The sequence below is a fragment of the Moschus berezovskii genome, chromosome 10 (genome assembly GCF_049115385.1).
Source record: "Moschus berezovskii isolate FMDL1 chromosome 10, NW_MosBer_1.0, whole genome shotgun sequence".
In the NCBI taxonomy this organism is placed as follows: Eukaryota; Metazoa; Chordata; class Mammalia; order Artiodactyla; family Moschidae; genus Moschus; species Moschus berezovskii.
Window position 1 is genome coordinate 79,650,414 of NC_142469.1, and position 22,556 is coordinate 79,672,969.

The following is a 22,556-nucleotide window of genomic DNA, read 5'->3' on the forward strand; positions in this document are numbered from 1 at the left end:
ATCTTATAGTGACTCGATACCCAATAGTAGGTGAGTAAGTTTATCTGGGATCAACACAAATCAGTGACTATATAGCCTGAGTTATAAAATTGTCTTTGTGAAACAATGGAGCTCTTTGAAGTGAGATCCTTCCTGGTGCCACCCCTAAATCCTGTCCAGCTTCATCCTATCCATTCACTTTCCCATCCCTGAATTTGAATGTCTGATGGGTGCGGAGCCCTGTACAACAGTACAGGTTGTCCATCGATAAAGCTGCCCTCGGTTAAGTGTTCTGCTCAGAATTTCCCTTACTTCTCAATATCATTAATGGCACTCTTGAAAGAAACATATTTGAATTATCTATTCACCTATCTGCTTCCTCTTTGGGAATGCACTCCATTAGGGAAGGGACCATATTTGCTTCATTCTTTAATTATTCATTCATTCATCTATTGTGATAGATGCTAGGAATATAAAAGACAAAGGGAATTTCCTTGTGGTCCAGTGGTTAGGGCTCCATGTTTCTCTGCAGGGGTACAGTTTTGATCCCTGGTCAAGGAACTAAGATCCCTCGTGCCATGTGGCACAGTCAGAAAAAGAAAAAGTAAGATGTATCTTTGCTTTCAAGATGCGTAATAAAGAAGAGTGAGATCCATGTGCTGTTCTAAGCTGCTTCAGTCATGCCCGACTCTGTGTGACCCTATGGATTATAGCCTGCCAGGCTTGGCTCAGCTGGTAAAGAATCCACCTGCAATTTAGGAAACCTGGGTTCGATCCCTGGGTTGGGTAGATCCCCTGGAGAAGGGAAAGGCTACTCACTCCAGTATTCTGGCCTGGAGAATCCATGGACAGTCCATGGGGTCACAAAGAGTCGGACACAACTGAGAGACTCTAACACAGGCTGCTCTGTCCAGGGGGTTCTCCAAGCAAGAATACTGGAGAGTGTTGCCATGGTCTCTTCCACAGGATCTTCCCAACCCAGGGATCAAACCCGTGTCTCTTAAGTCTCCTGCGTCGGCAGGCATGTTCTTTCTTTACCACTAGCACCACCTGGAAAGCCCATGAGATACGTTAAGTAAATGCTTATAAACACAAGTAGTGAGTACGGGTAAAAGGTTTAGACAGGAAATTACTGGTGCTTGGTCACCTAACCACTATAGGTAAGGTATAGGTATGACTGGATTTCAGGATAGGCTTCCTGTATGAGTGATTGATGCTTGATACCTAAGGGCTTAACAGAAATTAGCCTGATGTAGTTCCAGGAGTTAAAATGAACAAATGGAAGTGTTACAACACTTGACACTGCTGATGGTCATGATTGGTAGGGATAGGGAGGGATTTCTTTAAAGAGTATGTAGCAATTAGAGCCCAAAGGGAAACAACATTGAGAGAAATATCTGAAGAGATTCTGGGCGGTCTACATATCATGCTGTCCAATAGGTCATTGCTGTCCAATAGAAATAAAATGCAAACCATGGGTAGAATTTTAAACTATCTAGTAGTGGCATTAAAAATTAAAATCAGTTCAGTTCAGTTCAGTTGCTCAGTCATGTCCGACTCTTTTCGATCCCATGGACTGCAGCACGCTAGGCCTCCCTGTCCATCACCAACTCTCGGAGCTTACTCAAACTCATGTCCACTGAGTTAGTGATACCATCCAACCACCTCATCCTCTGTTATCCTCTTCTCCTCCCGATTTCAATCTTTCCCAGCATCAGGGTCTTTTCAAATGAGTCAATACTTCGCATCAGGTGGCCAAAGTATTGGAGTTTCAGCTTTAGCATCAGTCCTTCCAAAGAATACTCAGGACTGATTTCTTTTAGGATGGATTGGTTGGATCTCCTTGCTGTCCAAGGGGCTCTCAAGAGTCTTCTCCAACACCACAGTTCAAAAGCATCAATCCTTTGGTGCTCAGCTTTCTTTATAATCCAACTCTCACATGCATACGTGACTACTGGGAAAACCATAGCCTTGACTAGATGGACCTTTGTTGGCAAAGTAATGTGTCTGATTTTTAATATGCTGTCTAGGTTGGTCATAACTTTTCTTCCAAGGAGTAAGTGTCTTTTTATTTCATGGCTGCAGTCACCATCTGCAGTGATTTTGGAGCCCCCTAAAATGAAGTCTCTCACTGTTTCCACTGTTTCCCCACCTATTTTCCATGAAGTGATGGGACCAGGTGTCTTGATCTTAGTTTTCCGAATGTTGAAATAGAACCAGGTAAAATTAATTTTTGCAATGTATTTGTCTCCCTCTCTCTCTATATATATATATTTAAGTGATGTGCAATTGAGATATTAGTTTCAAGTGTACAACATAATGATTCAATATTTGTGTATATTGCAAAGTGATCACCCCAGTAAGTTTAGCGAATATCACTTACCACACAGTTACAATTTTTTTTCTTGCAATGAAAACTTTTAAGATCTACTCACTAAGCAACTTTCAAATATATAATAGACTGTTGTTAATTATACTCACAATGCCACACATATTTGCATAACTTACTTGTTTTAAACAGGAAGTTTTTTCTTTTTGACCATCTTTACCCATTTTGCACACCCTCAATCTCTACCTCTGGCAACTGCCAATCTGTTCTCTTTCCCTTTGAGTTTGCTTTCTGTTGTTGATGTTAAGCGATATATGTTATTAATGACTTGTTAGCATTTCAACATGTATTCAATGTAAAAATTATTAAAGGCAGTTTGCATTCTCTCGTTTGTTTTAAGTCTTTGAAATATAATGTGTTTTATTCTTAGAATGTGTCTTAATCAATACAAGCCACATTTCAAGTGCTTGCTAGTCATCCACCGGAGAAGGCAATGGCAAGCCACTCCAGTACTCTTGCCTAGAAAATCCCACGGATGGAGGAGCCTGGTGGGCTGCAGTCCATGGGGTCACTAAGGGTCGGACACGACTGAGTGACTTCACTTTCACTTTTCACTTTCACACATTGGAGAAGGAAATGGCAACCCACTCCAGTGTTCTTGCCTGGAGAATCCCAGGGACAGGGGAGCCTGGTAGGCTTCCGTCTATGGGGTCACACAGAGTCGGACATGACTGAGGTGACTTAGTAGCAGCAGCAGCAATCATCCACAGCTAGTGGCTACCACATATGGGAATGCTCTAGACTAATTTATCCTACGCCACCAGTCCTGCAAACCTCTCAGTGAAAACACTTTCATTATCTGCCTGATATAGATCTCTTCTGGAGATTCAAACAAGCAATTAATTTATTAAAATCTTCCAAGAGAAGAGTGGTTGTACTATATTTTGTTTCTCCAACTTGGGTAACCACAGAACCCTTCACTGGCCCCAGTGTCATCGATCACCCATGGGACATGCCCTGGGGCAGTTCTACTCCACATGGTTGCGGAAGGGCCTTTCAGTGAAGGGGAGGGAGGGAGATGTCAGGCAGCTCATTCTAACAGCAGCATGGAAGACAGGCTGAGGGGAGGGAGGATCGGTACAGAGGTTGGTGAGGAGGCTGTCTTTGGGAATAATGCAAGGCACTAGGGCAAATGTCAGAGAGGACCACAGAGGTCTTCACTGTTCCAGTCATAAATTAACTCTTTATTTAATAAAGAATTTGAACTTGCAGGGATTGCATTGGGCCTTTCCCAAGTTTTAGATTCTATTAAAATAGTATTCTTGTTCATTTTCATTGTTTTGATCAATAAGTAAATCCTCATTAAAGAATTTGTCATGTGTTAGTCAAAATTTTTGTGGAAGACACACTCAGTAAAAACCTGCTCACTTTTATTGAGTCCAGTTTTTTAAAATTTAGGCAGATTTGCCTCTTGGAAGATATTCTATTTTTTTCCCTTTTTATAGCTTCACTGCACTCCATTGTTGCATTTTCCATTTCTATTATAATCACAATTTTTGCTTATTCTAAAGGAATAAAAAAGAAAATGTAATGATAATCAAGACGCATGAATTCTTTGAAAAATTTACAAGATTTTAATGTACTGTCAAAAATTATAGATTATAATAATGTAAAGAAAATAAAATGTTACCTCTGGTTTAAAGCATATTTTTATTTTGAAACATATAATTCATTAAAATGTAAAACAAAGTACTAATGATAAAGTACAGTAAGACTTGAAATTATTTAAATAAGACAAAATTTTTGTTGAATTTTTTAAAAACTTAAATGTACATGATTTTAAAAACAATGAAATTGTATTGAATGTTTATAAAAACACAAGTATTACAATTTTAATATTAATATCCACCGCATTGCTAATATTAAAATTGATATCATGTGTCACACATGCTCTATCTAGATAGCTATGCTTATATACAAATTTAAGAGTTAAATGAATTATTTAACACTGCAAATTGTTCCCCAGATTCTACGTGCAACAGGGGCAAGTATCATTCCAATTTTTGAGTCCATCTAGAGCCACCAAGCCTAATCCTAATATTTGTGGGATTTGAAGCAAGCTATGAAGACTCAGGTGTCATATATCTAAATATATAAAGGTTATAAATCTTAGTAACAAATCATAGGGCTTCCTTGGTGGTCCAGTAGTTAAGAATCCTTGCAATGCAGGGGGCACGGGTTCAATCCCTGGTCTGGGAAGATCCCAACTAAGCCCATCACCACAAATACCGAGCCCACAAACTCGAGTGCCTAGAGTCTGTGCTCTGCAACAAGAGAAGCCACTGCAGCGAGAAATCCGTGCACCACAGCTACAGAGTAGCTCCCACTCACTGCAATTAGAGAACGCCCAGGCATAGCAACAAAGGCTCAGTGCAGCCAAAAATCAATTAATTAATTAGACAAAAAATTTTAGTCCTTAATCTTTGCCCTCTAAAAATACCCCATAAAATATGTGCTATTCCCTGATTGTTGATGAATATGCCTTCTTATGGACCTGAAAGTCAGAATCCAATTAAGAGCTCCTGGGCTTCTCAGCAGACCATGTCAGAAGGTCACAGCAAAAGCAAAACGGTCCTGAAGCTTCAGCCCCACACTTCACACCCTTTTCTTGACACCTTCTTGCTCCATTGCATACCACGTGGATTTGCACATTTGCATGTGGACATTCCAGTCCATGTGTCCACACTCCAACTGTGTCACCCACAAACAGCTACTCTGGGTGTCTCTCAGGCTTAGGTGTATACACAGCAGTGGTTCAGTCCATCTTCCTGAGGAAGGATTTGGGAAGGGCTGGCATAGTCCCTGGTGACAGCTCAGGGGTATAGGGACCAGGAATTCTGGGATGGGAGGAGATAAGACTTCAGGTTGGCACATCGTGGCCTCTATACTCCTAAGCCTATGAGGAAAGGCATGGCCAAAGGAGCTCTTTAAAGTACAGGCTCAAGGCTAAACCCTGAGAGTGCTACTCAGAAACATAAATTGGAGCACAAAGAGAAGGAAAAAATGCATTCTGGGAACAACGTTCAGTTATGCTACCTGACAGGAAGTATTTTGACAAATGTATTAGCTTGCTAGAGCTGCCATGATAATAAAGGACTGCAGACTAGGTAGCTTAAACAACAGAAATGTATTTTCTTAGTTGTGGGTGCTAAAAGTCTAAAATCAAGGAGTCGGCAGAGTTGGTTTCCTCTGAGGCCTCTCTCCTTGGTTTATGCGAGCATGCTCAGTCGCTCAGTCGTGTCTGACTCTTTGTGACCCCGTGGACCATAGTCAGCCAGGCTTCTCTGCCCATGGGATTATCCCTGCAAAAATACTGGAGTGGGTTGCCATTTTCTCCTCCAGGGGATGTTCCTCACCCAGGGATCAAACCTGCCTCTCCTGTGTTCTTCTCCTGCTTTGGCAGTTGGATTCTTTACCACTGAGCCACCAGGGAAGCTTCCTCCTTGAAGAAGATGGCTGCCTTCTCCCTGTGTCCTCACATAGTCTTCCCTCTGTGTGTGTCTATGTTTAAATTTCCTCTTCTTATGAGAACATCAGTTGTATTGCACTAGGGTCCACACTGATGACCTCTTTTTAATGTAATTGCTTCTTTGAAGACTTTCTTTCCAAATTCAGTCATATTCTGAGGTACTGGGATATAGGACTTCAACATAGGAATCTGGGGAGAACACAATTCATCACAGCAATTTTATTAATTTGCCTTTCTTTTCACCTAAACACTTACCCACTTAAATTCCTCGGCAACATGAAAGGAGCAGTACTTTTTCTCTTATCTAGGTAATGACACAAATGTCACCTTTAACAGCATTCACATGGTTGGTTGCATTTTGTTTTAGGAACATAAGGGGAGACATGTGGATGTGAGATTGGAGAAGGGTTTCCTTGGGGCTTGAACAGTGTTAGTCTCGAAAGTAGGTGTTTGGAGTTATGGGCTGACTATTTCAGTGCTGAGCATCACGTCCTAAGTGATACTCACTGGATGTTCATCAACAACTTTTTGTGTTTGTGATATGCTGGTCTTTCTACAGCACAGCATCAGGAGAAGGTCCTCTCTTGTCTAAGTATCCAAGTTGAACTCTGAGGAGTGATGAGGGCTTCTATTGTAGTTGAGCAAGTAGAAATCAAGGAATAGAGAGAGTGGGAAATTTGATAAATATTTACACACTGCAAAAATCGGATTTATAGTAGGGGGTGAGAAAAAGGAGGGTGCCGAGAACAATTTCTTGGGGTATTTCTTGGATGATGAGGTGAATAGTAATATTGGTAACTGAGGGACAAAATTTAGAGAATCTACTTTAGGAAAAACCAAGAACTACATATGTGGTGTACAAATTCCACAGGTAGATTATGTCGATCTCAACCTCTTAAGTTCATGTTCCTGTCATCCATATGGCCTAGTTAATGAGGCCAGCCAGCAGAATTTGATTTATAAGCTATGGTGGTGGTTGGTATGCTAATTAATAATCAACATACTTCGATTGAAAAGTGAATTACCCAAGTTTACTGGTGATAATATAGCTGTGTTAAAAGGAAGAAAGAAAAGGGAAAAAGCAAGAACACAACATTTAAAACGGATGCCCCTACCCACCCTCCTCCCAAAAAATAGTTGTGCCAAACCAAACATAAAAGAACAGACAACAAAAGGAAATCTTTCTGGAAGAATGCTACCTGTTCAGTGATGACATTGGCCTGGGGCCTCTAGAGTCACTTCTGTCAATGCCAGTAACACAAATTCACTGATTCATTTCTAGTGTATTTATTCCTTTGGCATCAAATGAAAGGTATTGGTGGTAACTACAATTAAGCCAAGTTTTGAATTCCAGGAAAGTTCAACAAACTTTTTTTTTTTAAAAAGACTATGCTTACAAAGCCTATTGTATAGAATAGCCAGAAGATAGCAATGACACTAACGTCCATTAACAGATGAATTGATAAACAAAATATGGATATGAACAAAATATGCAATAAGAACATTGCATGCTCAGACATGTCAGACATTTTTTTTGTGTGTGTACAATGTTTTGGGACTGCACAGACTGTAGCCCACCAAACTCCTCTGTCTATGGGATTTTCCAGGCAAGAATACTGGAGTGGATTACTATTTCCTTCTCCAGGGGATCTTCCTGACTGAGGGATTGATCCTGAGTCTCCCGTGTCTCTTGCAGTGTTAGGCAGATTCTTTACCACTGTGCCACCTCAGAAACCTATTATAAGCATTGTTCAGCCATTAAAAAGGAATGGACATCTGACGTATTACAATGTGGACAAGCCTTGAAAACATTGTGCTAAGTGAAGTAAGCCAGAAATAAATGGACAGATATTGTATGGTTCCACTTTTACTAAGTGTCTAGAGGAGGTAAATTTATAGACAGAAAGTAGACTAGACGTTACCAGAGGCTTGCAGAAGGAGGAATGGGATGTGATTGTTTAATGGGTCAAGTGTTACTGCTGTGATGAAAAAATATTGCAAATTGATAGCAGTGATTGTTATACAACATCCTGAAAGTAATCAATGTCACTGAAAAGTATACTGAAAAGCAGTTCAAATGGAAAATTTTATGTTATACATGTTCTATCACAATAATGGAAAAAGAAAAAACCTATTTCATAGGTTCTGAGCACAAAATAGGATTGAGTATGGCAAATAGATGGGGAAACAGTGGAAACAGTGGCTGACTTTATTTTTTGGGCTCCAAGATCACCGCAGATGCTGATTGCAGCCATGAAAATAAAAGACGCTTACTCCTTGGAAGGAAAGTTATGACCAACCTAGACAGCATGTTAAAAAGCAGAGACATTACTTTGTCAACAAAGGTCCATCTAGTCAAGGGTATGGTTTCTCCAGTGGTCATATATGAATGTGAGAGTTGGACTATCAAGAAAGCTGAGCACTGAAGAATTGATGCTTTTGAACTGTGGTGCTGGAAAAGACTCTTGATAGTCCCTTGGACAGCAAGGAGATCCAACCAGTCCATCCTAAAGGAGATCAGTCCTGGGAGTTCATTGGAAGGACTGATGTTGAAGCTGAAAGTCCAATATTTTGGCCACCTGATGCAAAGAGCTGACTCATTTGAAAAGACCCTGATGTTGGGAAAGATTGAAGGCAGGAGGAGAAGGGGATGACAGAGGATGAGATGGTTAGATGGCGTCACTGACTCAATGGACATGAGTTTGGGTAAACTCCGGTAGTTGGTGATGGACAGGGAGGCCTGGTGTGCTGCGGTTCATGGAATTGCAAAGAGTCGGACATGACTGAGTGACTGAACTGAACCCACAGTTTGCACCCTGAAAAAACAGTCCTTTGTGTTTTAAAGTAAAATACTTTGTTTAAAGTAAAAATACCAAAGAGAAGTAGATACGAACTTACACTCCAATTACCAATTACAGGACCCACATTGTCTCTTAGAATAAAACAACTTTCTGTTTAATAGGTGCTGATTAGCATTTGAAATAAGGTTTTTGGGTCATCAGTTCATTTTCAAGGTAAGAAACCCAATCTAAATACATCTTCAGAGATGAGTTCCTCTGGGTCATTCCTACTGGCTAGATCCATAGGCAGTGCCCTACTTTTAAATGTAAAAACAAAAAAAAACAAAAAACTCAAACACCCTGCAAGATTTCTTAGTAGGGAAAATACACTTTATAAGTGAAATGAAGCAGCATTGCCCCAACAGTCTCTTTTCTCAAAATTATAAGTCCTTTTTTTCCCTTAAGGCAACAGATTTAATTTTTTCTGCTTTATTTATTTATTTTTAAAATAAACGTTTAATTTTCGAACATATTTAGATTTGTAGAAACATTAAGAAGATTGGTTCCATGCACTGTATACTCATTTCCCCAATTGTTAACATTATTACGGTACATCTGTCACCATTAGTGAGCCAATATTAATATAGTGTATTCAGATAACCATAGCTTTTTTCTGATGTCCTATTTCTGTTCCAGGACCCTACACAGGATACCACATTACATTTAGTTATTTTGTCTCCTTAGGATACTCAAGAATGGGACCATTTCTCAGTCTTCCCATGTTTTTTTCATGACTTTGACAGTATTGAGGACAATTTGGTCAGGTATTTTGTAGCACGTCCTTCATTTGGGGTTTCTTGGACGTTTTTCTTATGATTAGACTGAAGTCATGAGTTTTGGGGAGGAAGATCACACAAGTAATTTCCATTCTCATCATATCCCCATATTGAGGGTACTTGCTATCAATAGGATCTAAGACTGGTGATGTTAACCCTGACCACCTGGCCAAGGAAGCGTTTGTCAGATTCTCCAATGTAGAGTAACTCTCCTACCCACCTCATCCGTGCTGCACCCTCTAGAAGGAAAACACTGGTACACTTCCTGCTTAATGGGGTGAGAGTTAATTATGTCAGCTCCTTGAGCAGAGAGTAGAACTTACCAGCACAAAAAGTGACCCTTAATGTGTGCAAAATCTTTCTGGAGGGTAAAAGGGTATCTTCATTGAGAATACTTAGATCAACATTGACTTATGATAAAAATCTCCAGAAAGTGGGCACAGAGGGAAACTACCTCGACATAATAAAGGCCATATATGATAAATCTGGGCTTCCCAGCTGCCTGCCTATGCAGAAGACATAAGAGACGTGAATTCCATTGCTGGGTTGGGAAGATCCCCTGGAGGAGGGCATGACAACCCACTCCAGTATTCTTGCCTGGAGAATCCCATGGACAGAGGAGCATGGTGGGCTACAGTCCATAGGGTCACAAAGAGTTGGACACGACTAAAGTAAATTAGCACAGCACACACATGACAAACCCACAACTAACATAACACAATGGTGAAAGGCTGAAACCATTTCCTCGAAGATGAGGAAGAAGACAAGGATGCTCACTATCACTTTTTTCCAGCATAACTTGTAAGTCCTAGCCACAACAGAGAAGTAAAAGAAATAAAAGGAATCCAAATTGAAAAGGAAGAAGTCAGACTGTCCCTCTTTGCAGATGACATGACACTATACATAGAAAACCCTAAAGGCGCTGCTAGAAAACTTCTAGAGCTCATCAATGAATTTGGTAAAGTTGTAGAAAAGTTAATTAATTAATTAACAAAATATATTAAAAAGCAGAGACATTACTTTGCCAACAAAGGTCCGTCTAGTCAAGGCTATGGTTTTTCCCGTGGTCATGTATGGATGTGAGAGTTGGACTGTGAAGAAAGCTGATCACCAAAGAATTGATGCTTTTGAACTGTGGTGTTGGAGAAGACTCTTGAGAGTCCCTTGGACTGCAAGGAGATCCAACCAGTCCATTCTAAAGGAGATCAATCCTGGGTGTTCATTGGAAGGACTGATGCTAAAGGTAAAACTGCAATACTTTGGCCACCTCATGCGATGAGTTGACTCACTGGAAAAGACTCTGATGCTGGGAAAGGTTGGGGGCGGGAGGAGAAGGGGACGACAGAGAATGAGATGGCTGGATGGCATCACCGACTCTGTGGACATGAGTTTGAGTGAACTTTGGGAGTTGGTGATGGACAGGGAGGCCTGGCGTGCTGTGATTCATGGGGTCGCGGAGAGTCAGACACGACTGAGCGACTGAACTGAACTGGACTGAGGCATCAATCAATCAGTATTGGATTATAACTCAAAGTATAAATAGCCACATGTCCATATGGATTTAAATAACTGATTTAAATAACTGATTAAATAAATAAGCAAATAGAGAATAGATGAATCCTCTGGGCAGAAAAGTTCCGTGTAATTTTTGTAGATCTAAGTTTTACACTTATAACTCTCACTTGACCATCCTATAAAATTGTGTGAATTATTAAAAATATTATATTTGAAGAGGTAAGACTAAGAGATGATAAGGCTACGGGGCATCCTTTAAGTGAAATGAGCAAACTAAATGTGGTGCAAAGCCACTATTGGGCAGTTTTTCTTTTTTTTTTTTTTATTGGGCAGTTTTTCATCTACTTCATCCTTAGGTTTCCTTGGTAATGAACCTTATCTGACAATTACTACTTATTTATTTCTACTTAGATCTTAAGAAGACATTCCTCTGCATCTCCCCATATCTGTTTGAATTTCCAGGTGTATGTGTCCTTATATGAGTACATTTACATCCACATATACACACAAAAAATGTAGAGAAAGTTTTGTTTTCATTTGTCGCTAAAACAAAATGTCAATATTTACTAGCTTCTGAAAACCACAACAATAATGGGATGCAGTCATCTTCCTGGTCATTCATCACTGAGCACACCAGAGTGCAAAGGCTGCAGTGACTCACTGGCAAACACCGCAGCCTCGCCCGTTGGGCTCATGAAATGCAAATTCAAAGGAGGGGTGAGCTGAGTGACTAAGCCTGTGGCCATTTACAGTAAGTTATGCGTTCTTCAGAAATGGGCACCAACAATGGCTATTTAAAAAAGCAAAACAAGCGCAGCACAACTGCTGAAAAATAAGTTTCTCTTCACGAAAGTGTTGACAGTTGGAGATATTTGAAATGGTGGCAACGCCTTATTCAGTCCTGGTCATTCTTTCCTGTATGATCTTTGTCACACTGTATGTGTCTTGCTCCAGTGTCCAGGTAACTGTGAATGACAGCCGTCCCCAGAGAACCTTTTGAAAATGAGAGGGCATCTCACACCACTCTCCTATCTTCAAAGAAATGGCAAGCCACAGGGAGCATTCATATATTCTCATGTAACAATCTTGCCTTTAAAATCCTATCCTATTACAGATGTAACAGCGGTTAGGCTAGTTCTTCCAGAGAAACTCTTAAAAATCCAAATGAGGTTGAAATTATAAATAACAGATGTGCTTTCAGAAATAACTTTTCCTATCCTCCAAGCCAGATAGAGCAGAAATCAGTTGTCACAAAAGATCTACAAAATTTCAGTACCTATAGGAATGTCAGGTGTGTGAGCCTGGTCACTGAGTTGTATCTGACTCTTTGTGACCTTTTGGCCTGTAACCCACCAGGCTCCTCTGTCCATGCAATTTTTTCAGGCAAGAATATTAGTATGGGTTGCCATTTCCTCCTTCAGGGCATCTTCTTGATCCAGGTATTGAACCCATGAGTCCTGCATTGCAGGTGGATTCTTTATCCGCTGAGCCAGTAGGGAAGCCCCTATAAGAATGTCACAGCTGGACTGAAAGATTTCTTTTACATATCTTTCTCTTGGAAGTCAACTCCCAACATACATATAATGATGATGTGCCTTAAAAACACTAAGGGCATAAAGACTTTCAATGAGTTTAACTAAATAAAAGATCCAAAATGTTCACATTTAAGATTTATTCATTCCTCTCCCTGGCCAATATTTCATGCTGATTTGAAATTGTTTGACTACTGCAGAAGTGGTGCAATATTGTAATTACTCTGTGGGGCTTGGGTATATTATTTTTGTAATTTCCTTTATGTCATGGAATTATTTTCTTTCCAGGAGTATATAAATACTCAAAGAAAGGACAAGGTCAGGTTGACAGACTGGGATTTATATTGGTACCTAAGCTAATTAAAGTTGAACCTCACTGTAATCTTGAATGTTTATGTTACTGACCAGGGTTCTTGGACTCTTTAATCAATAGAAATTGATAAGAGGCCAGATGAAGAATTCAAGTAAGGCTTTATTGGGACTTAGGCTGCAGCAGGAAGGAGCGAGAACAAATATCAGGTGTCCTTGCTCATTGCTTGACATGGGGAGGAGCTGCTCCCTTTAATGTGGTGAGGGCAGAAAGTGGATCAGTGAGTGGGGCCAAAGGGGTCCCACATCCCAGTCTGTCTCAATGGTACCTGTTATGGACTAAGATGATGTCCTTGGGCACCTTACAAAGCTCAGTTTGTGCACAAGTGGGAAGAGGAAAGTGGGTGGGAAGATCATTCCTGTACCACCCCACTCAGTCCCTTCTCCATCTCCCCAAAGGGCCACCCATGTTATTCTATTGACATCAATAGCAAAGACTCAAGAGTCATCTTTCACTCTTCAGCTACAAATGAAGAAGTGACCTCTGATACCCACAGGTATGACTGGCACTTAAATACTGACACAATATACGGGCTCTCAGAGTTTAGTCCACATTCTGTACTACTGTTGATGGTGTGAGTTAGAGGGCTGTTCTCCCCCGCTAGCCTTTCTCCATGGTAGATACTATTCTTTGGCTTGAGTGTTTTCCCTTTTGAAATACATGCAGCGGTTGCTGCCTCTATTAAGAATCTTGGCATTGTTGCAAATTCTGGAATAAGGCAAAGCATCAAAAATAATACTTCATTAAAAATGATCTCCCTTTTATATTGGCTTATAATCAAGTTAACTGGATTTCTAAAGCAGGGATGGAAGGGAAGGGAGGGCTGGAGGGAGGTGAGAGGGTGCTGGAAGGAGAGGATATGGGTAAAAATCAGTACAAAGGAGGATGATACTCCCTTCCCCCAAAAGAGCTTTCTTGTCATCTTGCAAGGATTATATAAAACTTGTAAGTACCATTAAAATAAATAAAATATTTAGTTAACAGGAAAACGTGCATCCTGCATATGGTTATCGAATGTCACTGCCAGTCACTGCATTTGGAACTAGGGATTTAGAGAGAGAACTGGGTTTCAGTTGCAGCCTCACAGAGCTACAGTCTAGCATTAGAGGCAAAATGAAAGTACTCGCTGTTTCTGCCTGTGTTTGCATAAAGGGGACAAGTCATGGTCTCCAAAGTAACTGGAACAAAATAAAAAGTTGTTTTTGAAAAAAAAAATGATAGAACTTGCTGATCATCTTATTGGTTATTTCACTTAAACATATCTACCTCTTCAGGTTACAATTCTAAAGTAAAAATCAGGACACCTGCCTATTACTGCCAATTCTGCCATTGATCTGGTTAAGATCTTGCCATTTCTTTCCTTCATACTTTTGCTTTCTGATCTGGTTAAAAATCTGTATCTACTTTCTAATTTGTAATATAAAACTTAGAAATCTATTTCAACCCTTCTGGAGGAAGTCTGTGATGAATCATAAAGTATTCTTTTATTTAGAATGAACTGCATGTATGCCAATAGAGAATTAATAAAGGGTAGTGATTAATGCCTCCCAAAATATTCAGGGAGCTGGTCTTGTCTAGTTGTTTCACCATGCCTGAGCAGAATCACTGAACTGAACTGAGCTGAATCATGATAAAGAACTGGCCAAGAGAAGAGAAGATAGAGATGGAGCCTGGGTAGATGGGATATAAGATCAAGTCAGCAGGTTCATAGTGGTCACTGACACTTGGAAAGACTGAAAGGCTTTGAAATTTCATGAAGAATTGTCTCAGGTTTGGCAGATATGAAATCGTTGAATATTATCAGAGGAAAATTTAGAAAGGTAGACCTTTGTCTGTCCTATCCAAGTTACTCTTTTGAATTACATGGCTTAAGATGTTTCGGAAATCACATTAAATCTATCAGTTTAAACCTGTTTTATGTAATGCTTGATACTAAACTAAGCACATGAAATTATGAGCATTCAAAAGATTTTTAAAGAACTTACTGGTTTTATTCTGGGATAGTATTAGTTCTATGGGTTTCCCTCATAGCTCAGTTGGTAAATCATCTGCCTGCAACGCAGAAGACCCGGGTTTGATACCTGGGTTGGGAAGATGCCCTGGAGAAGGAAATGGCAACCCACTCCAGAATTTTTCCTAGAGAATCCCATGGACAGAGGAGCCCGGTAGGCTACAGTCCATGGGATTGCAAGAGTCGGACACGACTTAGCGACTAAATGACCACCACCAACGGTTCCATACAAAACAATGGAACTATACAAAAAAGATCTTCATGACCCAGATGAACACGATGGTGTGATCACTCACCTAGAGCCAGACATCCTGGAATGTGAAGTCAAGTGGGCATTAAGAGGCATCACTACAAACAAAGCTAGTGGAGGTGATGGAATTCCAGTTGAGCTATTTCAAATCTTAAAAGGTGATGCTGTGAAAGTGTTGCACTCAATATGCCAACAAATTTGGAAAACTCAGTAGTGGCCACAGGACTAGAAAGGTCGGTTTTCATTCCAATCCCAAAGAAAGGCAATGCCAAAGAATGTTCAAACTACCACACAATTGCACTCATCTCACATGCTAGCAAAGTAATGCCCCAAATTCTGCAAGACAGGCTTCAACAGTACGTGAACCATGAACTTCCAGATATTCAAGCTGGATTGAGAAAAGGCAGAGGAACCAGAGATTAAATTGCCAACATCCGTTGGATCATCAAAAAAGCAAGAGAGTTCCAGAAAAACATTTACTTCTGCCTTAATAACTATGCCAAAGCCTTTGACTCTGTGGATCACAACAAACTGTGGAAAATTCTTAAAGAGATGGGAATACCAGACCACCTGACCTGCCTCTTGAGAAACCTGTATATCGATCAAGAAGCAGCAGTTAGAACCAGACATGGAATAACAGACTGGTTCCGAATAGGGAAAGAAGTACATCAAGGCTGTATATTATCACCCTGCTTTTTTAACCTATATGCAGAGTACATTATACGAAATGCCAGGCTGGATGAAGCACAAACTGGAATCAAGATTGCTGACAGAAATATCAATAACCTCAGATATGCAGGTGACACCACCCTTCTGGCAGAAAGTGAAGAAGACCTAAAGAGCCTCTTAATGAAAGTGAAAAAGGAGAATGAAAAAACTGGCTTAAAACTCAACATTCAGGAAACTAAGATCATGGCATCTGGTCCCATCACTTCATGGCAAATAGATGGGTAAACAATGGAAACTGTAAGAGACTTTATTTTGGCGGACTCCAAAATCACTGCAGATGGTGACTGCAGCCATGAAATTAAAAGACACTTGCTCCTTGGAAGAGAAGCTATGACCAACCTAGACAGCATATTAAAAAGCAGAGACATTACTTTGCCGACAAAGGTCCATCTAGTCAAAACTCTGGTTTTTCCAGTAGTCATGTATGGATGTGAGAGTTGGACTATAAAGAAAGCTGAGTGCTGAAGAATTGATGCTTTTGAACTGTGGTATTGGAGAAGACTCTTGAGAGTCTCTTAGACTGCAAGGAGATACAACTAGTCCATCCTAAAGGAAATCAGTCCTGAATATACATTGAAAGGACTGATGTTGTGGCTGAAACTTCAATACACTGGCCAACTGATGAGAAGAATTAACTGATTGGAAAAGACCCTGATGCTGAGAAAGATTGAAGGCAGGAGGAGAAGGGGATGACAGAGGATGGGATGGTTGGATAGCATCAACAACTCGATGGACATGAGTTTGAGTAAGCTCTGGGAGTTGGTGATGGACAGGGAAGTCTGGTGTGCTGCAGTATAGGGGGTTGCAAAGAGTCGGACGCGACTGAGCGACTGAACTAAACTGAACTGAGTAATGGTTCAGTGAGGAATTGTGGGAAAAAGATTGGAAGAGGAACGACACTAGAGAATATAGTCTGGTATTTGGGAGCCACTTTACCCTGAAATGATTGCCAATTTCATTAACAGATAAGCCCTTAGAGATGGCCTGAACACCATCTTTGAATCATTCTAATCCATATTTACAATATTTTCAGATAACAAGTACCTCAAGTCTAGCTACTTGCTAGAAGCAACAGTAAATCATCCTTACATAAAGATGATATCATTAAGAACATAAAATTACTTCTAAATTTCTTCATATAAAATGTCCAGAACTTGGGCTTCCCTGATGGTCCAGGGTTAAGAAACTTCTTTCCAATGCAGGGGGCATGGGTTCAATTCCTGGTCAGGGAACTAAGATCCCTTATGGGTGGGGCATGACCAAAAATTTAATAAAATAAAATAGAAAATATCCATAACCCAGTCAAAAGTAACAAAGCATAAAAGGAGATCATATGACCAAAAACCAAAATAAAGAACATTTCATAGACACAGACTCATATAGATGTGGACAATGCACCTATCATTCGTTTATTTTTAAATGCTCCACTTAACATGTCTAAGGAATTAAAAGGCAGGACTGAAATTTTGGTAAAGGAAGAAAAGAGGGTGGAAAGAGAAGCAAATGGAAATTTTAGAACTGAAAACTACAATATCTGAAATTAGAAATCAAAGAATGGATATACAAGATCTTTCCAGGGAAAAACTTACAGTCTGGTCCCAACATTTCAACAAAATTATGGTTCCAATTGTGTTGAAAGCATTTCAGGAAAAGTGTTCAGAGAGTTTTGTTTTTTTACAGCTGAGTGAATGAAGAATACATGCATTTAACTATATAATTCAACAGAAACAATTTAGGTATTTCAAGGTAGATACAGAAGACACCTATTGTGATATGTATCTCTCACCAATGCCTCATTCCAAGTCAATACATAATTCATGTTATTTTTATCCTAATCATCTCTGGCTTAATATAACTTTCCTGTCCCTGAGCCCAAAGCTTAGGAATCCTCAAAACTTGGATTTACTTCCTTCTTATCAGGTCAAATGCACCAAAGAAAATACTTGATTAGTATTTAAAAACCTACGCTATATGCTTATCTTCACCACTATTTCTCACATTTCCTTTTTTGGCTCTCTTTTCTTCCTTTGAAACGTGAAAGATGGCACAGTCTCTTAGCTATAAAAGTCAAGATGATGATGGTGATAGTGATTATTAGGCTTTTTAAGGAAGGGAGAGTGTATATTTTCACAAAAAGAAAGAGAAGACAAGCAAAGCAAAAGGATTTCAGAAATAATGGATAAAACATATCCCTTACCATGGGAGGAAGTTACAGTACACTCAGATTAACTGTGGGAAAAGAAAAAAGCCAGATACTGACCAATTTTTTAATGTTTTCTAGAAGGAGAAAATACCACATTTTATCCTATGAATTTTTAAAAAAATCAACCCTAGAAATTTCCGTGGGTAAAAACCTAATACATAATAATAATTATCTCACTTTACATCTGTATCGTGCTTTGAGTTAACAAATTCTCTGTATGTTTCATCTTTTCTGATCTTCATAAGAAATCTATTAGATACAAGTTCCGTTACGTTCCGTCGCTCAGTCGTGTCCGACTCTTTGCGAGCCCGTGGACTTTAGCCTACAAGGCTTCTCCGTCCATGGGATTCTCCAGGCAAGAATACCGGAGTGGGTTACCGTTTCCTTCTCCAGGGGATCTTCCCGACCCAGGGATCGAACCCTGGTCTCCCGCATTGGAGCCAGACGCGTTAACCTCTGAGCCACCAGGGAAGCCCCTGGATACAAGTTGAACCCTACTAAAGTATGAAGCTAACAAAAACCTTTTGCCCTTTTGTTTAGACCCTCAAGATGGTGTTCCACATTGAGGATGGATTTCTGCTCGATTTACACTCTCTCATTTATCTCTCTAGCGATCAAAAGTGATCAAAATATTTAAGAATATGTTATTGTCAGGAATACATAATGGATACATTTGCTTTATTAAAGTCAACTGGATTATATTCTAAACCAGCTGGATTTTTCCATCTTGGATTAAATATTAGATCATAGCTCAAAATATTTCTTAGCATAGTGCTGATATTCAAAAAAGATAGAAGGTCGTTTTATATTCCCTGTTAATACTTGCAGTTGTATCTTCAGTGACTTGCCCAGAACCTTGCAGATAGTAGGTGCTCAATACATATTTACTGAAACAGACTCTTGAACTAAATTGGCATTCTGTGAACATGAAAACAAAGCCACCAGGTAAGTTGAAAACAAACATTCAAAGAATTTGAGATTTACTGTCTGTTGTTGTTGTTTTAGTCACTAAATTATGTCCAACCCCATGGACTGTAGCTCACCAGGCTCCTCTGTCCACAGGATTTCCCAGTAAGAATACTGGAGTAGGTTGCCATTCCTTTCTCCAGGGAATTTAATGTCTGCTGCTGCTGCTGCTAAGTTGCTTCAGTCGTGTCCAACTCTGTGCGACCCCATGGACGGCAGCCCACCAGGCTCCCCTGTCCCTGGGATTCTCCAGGCAAGAACACTGGAGTGGGTTGCCATTTCCTTCTCCAATACATGAAAGTGAAAAGTGAAAGTGAAATCGCTCAGTCATGTCTGACTCTCAGTGACCCCATGGACTGCTGCCTACCAGGCTCCTCCATCCATGGGATTTTCCAGGCAAGAGTACTGGAGTGGGTTGCCATTGCCTTCTCCAATTTAATGTCTGCCAAGTCACTTCAGTCGTGTCTGACTCTGTGTGACCCCATAGACGGAAGCCCACCAGGCTCCCCCGTCCCTGGGATTCTCCAGGCAAGAACACTGGAGTGGGTTGTCATTTCCTTCTCCAATGTGTGAGTGAAAAGTGAAAGTGAAGTCGCTCAGTCATGTCTGACCCTTAGCGACCCCACGGACTGCAGCCTACCAGGCTCCTCCATCCATGGGATTTTCTAGGCAAGAGTACTGGAGTGGCTTGCCAATGCCTTCTCCGAATTTAATGTCTAGATATCCCTAAATAAAAAAAAAGTTGAATTCATTCATATTAGGTTTTGCCGAATGTTTTTGTATATACAAGGTCACTTGGTAATAGTCTCCTGATTCTAAACTTATTGGCTTAGTTTTACTCAGTTCAGTTCAGTTCAGTTCAGTCGCTCAGTCGTGTCCGACTCTCCGCGACCCCATGAATCACAGCACGCCAGGCCTCCCTGTCCATGTAGTTTAAGCAGAATTTCTCTGAATTTTCTTTGACTTTTGGCTTGTCCCACTGAACTTCAAGGATTGATAGCAGCAGAAAAGCAATTGAACTTATTGTAGGTGTTTCTGATTCTATGTAGCACTTAGCAAATACATGAGATGAGAAAGCAAGTATTACATTTTTCCCCGAGAATGTCTGTGAGTGGTGATAACATTTAGGAGGAAGATGTGAGAATTTTTTTTGTTGGTGAAAGGAATTTCTATTCAGTAGAGAGAATAGGTGAGAATGGAAATTTAAGAGAAAAAACAAGGCTATTTTTGCAAGAAATATGATATCTGAGCTTCACGCTGAAAGCCCATATTTGTTATTTTTTTTCTTGCACTTATTTTCATTGTTCATTAATTACATGGGAAAATAATACTCTTATGAAACTTGTAAGTACTTTTTAATGAATAATAATAATATTATATCTATACTATTTTGTATGACTTAGGTCTAAATAATGCAAACTTTTTGCTATATGGACTAGTTTTTCTTCAATACAATTCCAGTGGTACCTGTTCTGCATATCTCTGTGTAGTCTCTGACTGTATGAACTGATTAACACAATAAATCTCTTTTAACAGAGAGCTTTCATTTTAAAAAATATCATAAATTACCTGGTGGCCAGGGGTCAATGAAGTGTAGTCACTCTGGCACTGATCCAGGTACTGTTTGTCTTATTTTCTCTGGTGAGACTCCTAGCAGAAGTGGTTTGTATCAGGAAAAAGAAAAAAAAAATTACGATCAGATCACATGAAAATAAAACCTATGCTGCAAGAACCTAGTTGAATGTTCTGAACACTGGAGGCACTCAGCCAATACTGAAGTCTTGAATTAAAAATTCAAATTTTACCATTTGCAGTAACATGAATGGACCTAGAGATTATCATACTAAATGAAGCAAGTCAGAAAATGACAAGTATCATGTGATATCACTTACAGGTGGAATCTGAAATATGACACAAATGAACTTACCTATGAAACAGAAACAGACTCACAGACGTTGAGAACAGACCTATAGCTGCCAAGGGAGAGGGGGTGGAGGAGGGATGGATTGGAACTTTGGAATTAGCTGATGCGAACTGTTTTATGTAGAATGGATCAACCACAAGATCCTATGGTATAGCACAGGAAATTATATTCAAAATTCTGTAATAAACTATAATAAAAAAGTATTTGATGCAAATCTGAGGCATTTTGCTATGCAGTAGAAATTAACACAACAATGTAAATCAACTATACATTATAAAATTCAGTTTAAAAAATTAATCCAGTTTTTGGTTCTGTTTTTATGAAACGCAAGCACCCATCTATATACTTGTCCAATTTGGGGTTAATTAGTTCATTTTTGCTTACTTGTTTGTTTTCAGTCTCTAAATGTTTTAGTTCCTTTACAAGCTGATACTTTCCCCATGATCTTTCTACTCTTCTTGGAAATAGCTCTCCTAAGACATTTTCATTGTTAACACACAATCAATACATCCTTACCAGTTACACCGGAGGTTGACTTGCGTGAAAAACAATAGTGCTATTTTGGGAGTTCCCTGGTGGCTTGGTCGTTAGGATTCCAGCCTTTCACTGCCATGGCCCAGGTTCAGTCCCTGAATCCCTGGTTGCAGGAACTGAGATTCCAAAAGTTGCAGACAAAACAAAGCAAAACAGAGCAAAAAAAAAAAAAAACAAGTGTTATTTCTTCTCCTGCCCCTAACCAGGTACCAACTCCTAGCAGCCTGACTGGAACCACAACTGCCATCCTGACCTGTGGCCTCCACTCCTCCAGGTCAGAGGAGAGACAAAGGAGGGAAAGGCTGGAGTTAGCTCCCTCTTAAGTCATGAGAGCTGGTTGTATGCACCTTAATCCAGTTCCAGGTTCAGTAACCTCAGGTGGGTATAGTCAGTAATCAATAAGCAATCGATAATAAGAACAGAAAAGTTTAATTTGAGCCAAACTGAAGACTAGCTCAGAAACCTGCTTCCCTGATTACTCTGAGAAACTGCTCCAGAAAAGCAGGGTTTTCAGCACAGTTTTATATCTTGTCAAGAATATTAAACAAGTCAAGGATACACGTCTTCAAGGTAAAACACACACACACACAGGTCACCATGTACATAGCAAGTCAGCATGGCCTCGGCACCAGGGAGGGGAGTTTTATCATCTAAGGAGTACCAGCATTGGCATCCCAGGAAGAGAGGCATTTAATCTTTGTTTTTAATGTGGATATTCTTTACTTCTGGTCAATGTACCCTTTTCTCTGATAATCAAAGCAGATGTACAGTGTATGTTTGATAGGCCACAAACATGCTGTTTGGGTTAGCATAAAATTTAAGTTAACTCTGGGACTTCAGTGGTGGTGCAGTGGATAAGAATCTGCCTGCCAATGCAGGGGACATGGGTTTGATCCCTGGGCCAAGAAGATTCCGCATGATGTGCATGTGGAACTAAACTCCTACCACAATACTAAGTCCACATTCTAGAGCCTGAGAGCCACAACAACTGAGCCTGTATGCTGCAACTTCTGAAGCCCACGTACTTAGAGCCTGTGCTTCGCAACAAGATAAGCCACTACAATGAGAA

At 40.0% G+C, this 22,556-nt stretch overlaps 1 long non-coding RNA gene across 2 annotated transcripts in view; it reads right to left on the bottom strand.

Annotated features, from left to right (window-relative positions):
* The window catches only part of LOC148776344 (uncharacterized), a 78,230-nt gene that overhangs the window by 50,212 nt on the left and 5,462 nt on the right, over positions 1 to 22,556 (bottom strand). Inside the window, exons 2-4 of one of the 2 annotated variants that reach the window (XR_016038499.1) lie at positions 21,470 to 21,603; positions 20,599 to 20,679; positions 4,074 to 6,026 (exon numbers count right to left, since the gene is read on the bottom strand). This is a non-coding gene — a long non-coding RNA (uncharacterized LOC148776344). Of the gene's footprint in view, positions 1 to 4,073; positions 6,027 to 20,598; positions 20,680 to 21,469; positions 21,604 to 22,556 lie in introns of those variants that run through there. The other variant, XR_016038498.1, reaches the window with a different exon arrangement.